The sequence below is a fragment of the Phyllobates terribilis genome, unplaced genomic scaffold (genome assembly GCF_046119375.1).
Source record: "Phyllobates terribilis strain yellow unplaced genomic scaffold, ASM4611937v1 Scaffold_5__5_contigs__length_657084704, whole genome shotgun sequence".
Lineage (NCBI taxonomy): Eukaryota > Metazoa > Chordata > Amphibia > Anura > Dendrobatidae > Phyllobates > Phyllobates terribilis.
The window spans coordinates 333,047,998-333,054,749 of NW_027362765.1; the positions used below are offsets into that span (position 1 = coordinate 333,047,998).

At 46.1% G+C, this 6,752-nt stretch overlaps 1 long non-coding RNA gene across 1 annotated transcript in view; it reads right to left on the bottom strand.

Annotated features, from left to right (window-relative positions):
• LOC141271155 (uncharacterized) overlaps positions 1-6,017 on the bottom strand; it is a 33,911-nt gene extending 27,894 nt beyond the window's left edge. Inside the window, exons 1-2 of the long non-coding RNA XR_012321847.1 lie at positions 5,930-6,017; positions 2,863-2,958 (exon numbers count right to left, since the gene is read on the bottom strand). This is a non-coding gene — a long non-coding RNA (uncharacterized lncRNA). The remainder of the gene's footprint in view (positions 1-2,862; positions 2,959-5,929) is intronic.
• Between the last annotated feature and the right edge of the window lie 735 nt (positions 6,018-6,752).

Below are 6,752 nucleotides of genomic sequence, written 5' to 3' on the forward strand. Positions count from 1 at the left end.
GCAGTTGAGCCCTTGAAACCTGCTGCAAGAAAGGACGATTACCACAGTCGTCTAATGGGTAAAGTAGATAAAATGGTATATATCTGATATATACAGAGAAAGGGAATGACAAGAATCAGGTAGTTAAAAAATGTAAATTCATTAGAGTACAATAAAAACTGAAAAAGTAAAAATGGCGGGAGGATATTCTGTTTTTTTATTTTTAATTATATACGGTATATATATGGCGCCCCTGAGGGTTCAGTCGCCACAGAAGTACTGCACCTCACCCCGAGGTGTGGTGTCTCCCTTCTCTCAGGTAAGGTGGGAGTGCTGCACGGAACCCCAAACACCTGCATCCAACACTACCCTACTCCAGGCCAGCTGGGGGGGCAACATGCAGAGCGCAGCTGCTGAGCCTTGTCCCTGGCTGGATGGGGGGAACCAGTAGTGGGTGTGGGTGGAGGAAGTAGTTAGAGAAAGCACTTTGATAGGAGTATAAATAGGGAAGCCATCTTAGAGAGAGTGTGTTCAGTCAGAGGAGGAGAGTGAGAGGATCAGAGCCTCTACAGGAGCTCTGCTCCAGAGGCGGGCCTAGCCAGTGAGGCCCAAGTCTGAAGAGATCAGTGTTCTAGGGACAGTTCAGAGGAACAGTCTGGGAGCAGAGTCTCTGTAGGAGCTCTGCTCCACTACAAGGGCCTAGGACAGAGGCCCAGGAGGGGAGCAGGGAGTAAGCTGCGTCCTGCAGAAGGGATCCTAGGGGGTACGGCGAGTGCAGGCGGCACCCGTACACCCCGAACCTGCCAAGTGTCAGGAGGATCTAGGCCACAAGAAGGGGACCGGCCCCTGGCCCAGTCGTGCAGCTTCAAGCCTCGGCTGGAAAAAACGGAGGCTTCTGGCTTCTATAGCCAGTAGTCGAACCCCCCACCCCAATCCTAGTAAGGTCAAGCAGGTCTGTGCAACTCCGACGGACAGGGGGGGCTCGCAGCACCCGAACAGGATTCATAGTGGGAAGCGCAGGGCAGGAGGGAGTAAAGACCCAGCGTGAAGTCGGTCTAGGAAGGTACATATGAAAGTGGGGTTCTGCCAGGTACACCCGAGCTGCCTGAGGAAGGACTGAACCCTTGCCCGGTGAACGCAGTGCGACGTGGGAGGCTTGCGCCGGTACAGTGCACCTGTGGACTGTCTAAGAACTGTGAGTAATCTTGGATGACTGCACTGAGCTGCCTCCGCTCCTTTATTTCGCCAGTGCCATTTCCCTCCCTGCACTATAACGCCCAGCACACCTCCTCCATTTATCTACACTGCCCTGAGGCCTGCTCCACCTGTGGGGAGCCGATCCATCACAAGCTGTCCTAACATTTGCCTCAGAGGACTGTTGCAGCGCTGGTGATCCTCACCAGACACCGCAGGTGGCGTCACGGCAAATTCCCCTACAAAATATCCCCCTTTTTACACTGACCCGCCCTGGGTTACGGACCGGGCCAGCCACCGTGATCTCCCCCAAAAGCAGCCATAAGGCTCGGCTGTCGAGTACCCCATGGCCCTGGGGGCGAGTCATATATATAACAATAAGGACACTCGAGGTATATTCCTGTTGGTCCTGGATAAAGTGCGCTGTGCTTCTGATGTTAGAGGATAATAAGTGTGTGTACATATATCTCAGACATTAGCGCCAACAGACTAATCGTTAGCAAAACTGATAGAAGGGACAAAAAAATAATAATTAAGTCAATATAGCGATTCATAAATAAATGTCATAAAAGATTAACTTTATTGATGAAGTAAAAAGGTGCAGTGGACATACAAAAACAGGAAGATGGTGCAGATCACACATATAAATAGTAAAATGTAAAGGAGACTCACTGCTTAGTATAAAATCACAAATACAGTATACTGTATATAACCATCATCTGAAATATATATAAGCAAATATGTGTAAAAATACATGTATACTATTGATGATGCTATGAGAATATACGGGGGTATGGGGACTAAATAATGGTCAAGTATACAAGATTGGGGTAAAAGGTATATATATATTCCCATACATGGCACGGTCAAATAGCGTACACTCAGGATGGATGGGAAAAAATGAGTTTACTGCATACTTTGTTCACAGCAGGAGCTGCCTTACAATGTGCCCACCCCGACACATCACAGGAAGAGAGAGAATAAAAATGCTGCGCTAGCCAATAGGAGAGGGACGCAGAGTGTAGTGACGCATGCGTGAACTGGTGAAGTCCGGGAGCTTGCCTCGACCCACATCACATGACCGACCGTGACACAAACTGGATTGTGACGCCGAAGGGAACAAAAGATACAGGAAGAGAACTGGCAGGGCACCAGATGAGAATGCGTGCCACCGGGGCAATCTGCAAAAGTAGTGTAGCATTCATAGTTCATAGAGAGAAATCAACACTGTGCATAGTGGGAGCGTAATACTCAAAAAAGGCCACAAGATGGTGCAAAACAGCATGGTGTTATCTGTATAAAGCACAATGAAGATAACACAATTATGTGATATTATGACAAAAGGATAATAATATTGCCAGGGTCGGACTGGGGTGCCTAGGGCCCACCAGGGTAATTGACTCTAGGCGCCCACACTACAACTCTGTAATCTAACGAGATGCAATTTGCAGCTTGTCACTACATTACAGAACAGGAGGAAGCGCTGGGCATTGTATATGAGTATATGTAAGTGTAATGCCGGCACGATCTTCCTCCAGAGCGGATATACCAGCAGCGTGTTTCACACAGTAGATTCACTTGTGTGAAACTAGCCTAAATTCCATTTAGTATTCATTGTATTTCTGAGTCAATGTTCTACCAGTAAAACAAAAAGCTAGCTATCAATACTAGATTTCATGTATCACCTACCCTGTATCACTTTATAACTGGCTACCAACTGATCCGGTGGTCTACGCAGTATTCTCAGCTCTTGCTTGTTCACAATGCACAGCATCCACATTGGTCCTACATAAAAGAACATGTAATACTATTAGTTCTTTCATTGTAAAGAGGAAACTGTTGTATATTGTCTTATTTTGCAATTGTACTGTTTGCAGCGTACTTTGACCTGTAAAGGGGATGTTCTGGAAAAATTATTTTCTAGCAAGTGCCCTCAGCATGCCTCTCTAAAACAGAAGATTCGTACCTAGGCACTGTTCACACCGTGTCTAAAATGTGTACGTTTCATCCATGAAGGGTCCGTTTCACGTCTGTGTGCCCTCAATGGGTCATCCGTATTCCATGGACACTGCTCAGCTCAGAAAATAATTTCCAATGCATCTATCTGTTAAAAACAGACCAAACATGGATGTCATTCCCGTGATTTTCACAGACCCATAGAATTTAGTGTGTGTGTGTTTGGTCCGCATCACGGACCAAAAATAGTGCATGTGTTCATGAATTTTTTTCATTGACCCATGGTCAGTAAAACAACACTGATGTGTGAACACACATTAAAATCAATGTGTATGCGTGCTGCAAATGAGAAATGTGGACAACACATGTCAGTGAAAAATTGAAATGTGAATAGGTCCTTACCCGCTATGCACCGCTACGGTCTTCTACATCACCTTCTCCATGTAACAGTCCACATAGTGTTTCCATCTATCACAGCCGGCACAGGAGCCAATAACTGGTTTCAGTGGTGACATGTGAAGCCAGTCATTGACTGCAGTGGAGCATGTGGCCATTGCTGTGGCAGATATAAGCACAGCGAGACCCAGAGCATTGACATGCAAGAGGCATGGAGGACCTCAGTGGTACGGAGCAAGTAAGTATGAAACCTCTGTTTATAAAAGCAGGATGCAAAAATATGGTAAAAAATCATGAAGATCATCCCAGCATTTTTTCCTTAAATTATACACAGGTACCTGTTACAGCTTACCATGGGAATGTGCCAGGCAGAGGCGATTTCACTGCTCCAATATGAGTCGCCTCCCTCTGCTTTACGTCACAGATTCTACAATTGCTATTGAACGTGGCATCTGAGGGTTTAAATAACCGGGTATGGTGGCATCGCCAGCCCTGATCTTTGCAGTTCGGTGCCTGCTGTATTATACAGCCTGCACCTGGCATGTATAGAGCACAGTCAATGTAGCAGCGCGCTTGCCTATTTTGCTGGCTCACGACCAGCCTTCCTTTATAGTCAAAGGGAGCATCAGGCTGTATCAGGAAAGTGCTGGAATTTTGTGAAATCTATCCGACTCTTTCCAGGCAGAAGAGTTGGACGGATTTCACAACGCAAGTGTGAAAATAGCCTTAGGGTATGTGCACACGATGCAGAAATGAAGCAGAAAATTTCTGCATCATTTCTGCATCTCCCTGGCAGAAAAAACGCATGCAGATTGTGCATGCGTTTTTCCTGCAGAATACATGCGGATCCACATGCAGATTCACATGCGTTTCCGCATGCAGATTGACAAGCGCTTTCCAGGCGATTTTAGCATCACCTGGAAGGTGCTTGACAACTAGGTCACACTATATAAATCCATGCAAACAGCATGGATTTATATAGTGTGACCCGAGAGAGTGTATATACTTACCTCCGATGGCCCGCGCTGTCCTGCTCACTCCGTTCTCCCTCGCCGGCAACTTTGAATTGAAAGACCTGCCGACGTCAGCGTCACATGACTCTGATGTCACCGCAGGTCCTACAACTCACTGCAAGTGCCGGGAACCAAGCGGGAGCGCTGCGGGGGCCGACAGATGGTAAGTATACATTTATTTTTTATTTTATTCTTTTTTTTTACAGCTTTTTTAATGGTACCTGGGTGTGGATGAGACTATCCTCTCCTCCACACCCGGGTACCATCCGCACATTAGAACGCGCCAATAACGCAAGTACAGATGCAGTCTTGCGGAATTGGCGCGTTCTAATGCAAGTCAATGGCGGCGAAATCGCCGCGTTTCCGCAAAATTAATTGACATGCTGCGGATTTTTGACCGCAGCGTTTACGCATCATGGGCACAGCACATGCGGATTTCCATTGGGGAACATTGCTTCCCTTCTACCATGCGTTTTTCATGCGTTTCCGCGGCGTTTACGCAACTGCAAAAACGCCGCGGAAACGCATGAAATACGCATCGTGTGAACTCAGCCTTACAGTGTGAATGACTTGGTGCTGTGGGCTCGGATGCAATACCTGTCCCCGCATCATCAGTGCAGTAACAAACCTACAACTCCCAGTAAACCCTGAAGGATTAAATCTGACAGGGCATGCTGGGAATGGTAAGTTTCAGAGGGGAAACCACTCACATTATTATTATTATACATTTTATTTTAGCAGTGCAGTGTGTATATACAGATACTGAGAATTACACCCAGTATACAGTGCAGGAGAATTGGTACTATCCAGTGTATATAAAGGATAATACATAGAGAATTATGCCCAGTATACAGGACAGAAGTGGTACTCTGCAATATATATAAAAATATATATATTTATACACACACATTATATATACTGTAAGGCAGCACTTGTCATTATCCTGGGGGATACTCGCTTCGCTGCGTCAATTTAAAACACACCTGCCATATTTTCCGGTATTTCTCAAGTCAGCAGTTTATTAACTCCATAAACTGCTGATTTCCGGGTCCAACTCCATGGCCCACCAACACAGATATAAAGTCCACGAGCCCAAGTGGCAGACAGGCCCACTTGGCTCTAGTTACAGCCTCCCGCAAGGTAATAATAAAACAATGTCCATGAAAATGTCCATAACACAAATAGTATTACCTACGTCGGGCTTTAGCTGCTTTGGTCCATTTGTTTCCCAGATGGGGTCTCTAGCCTCTGGCCCTCCAAGGCTTACTGACATCCACACGGGATCCAGGCTTCACCCGGCCTCACTAGGCTTCAGACAAACAGTGTCCCACCCACCCGGGGAACAGGCCTCATGCCTCTCTCACAGGTACACTGCACACTGCTCAACTCACCAGGTTTTTATATATCCTGTAGACACAGCCACAGGACCTGTGCTTATCTCACAGTCACGTGTCCATACCTTCTGTGAGCAAAAGGACCTGTGTGATGTCACAGTCATGTGACCAGTCAGCTGAGGGGGAGGAAATAGCCTAAACAGACATACTAGATCATTATAGCAATGCCGCTGCACCACAATACATACAGTGCTGGCCAAAAGTATTGGCACCCCTGCAATTCTGTCAGATAATACTCAGTTTCTTCCTGAAAATGATTGCAATCACAAATTCTTTGGTATTATTATCTTCATTTAATTTGCTTGCAAGGAAAAAACACAAAAGAGAATGAAGCAAAAATCAAATCATTGATCATTTCACACAAAACTCCAAAAAAGGGCCAGACAAAAGTATTGGCACCCTCAGCCTAATACTTGGTTGCACAACCTTTAGCCAAAATAACTGCAAAAAAACGCTTCCGGTAACCATCAATGAGTTTCTTACAATGCTCTGCTGGAATTGTAGACCATTCTTCTTTGGTAAACTGCTCCAGGTCCTTGATATTTGAAGGATGCCTTCTCCAAACTGCCATTTTGAGATCTCTCCACAGGTGTTCTATGGGATTCAGGTCTGGACTCATTGCTGGCCACCTTAGAAGTCTCCAGTGCTTTCTCTAAAACCATTTTATAGTGCTTTTGGAAGTGTGTTTTGGGTCATTGTCCTGCTGGAAGACCCATGACCTCTGAGGGAGACCCAGCTTTCTCACACTGGGCCCTACATTATGCTGCAAAATTTGTTGGTAGTCTTCAGACTTCATAATGCCATGCACACGGTCAAGCAG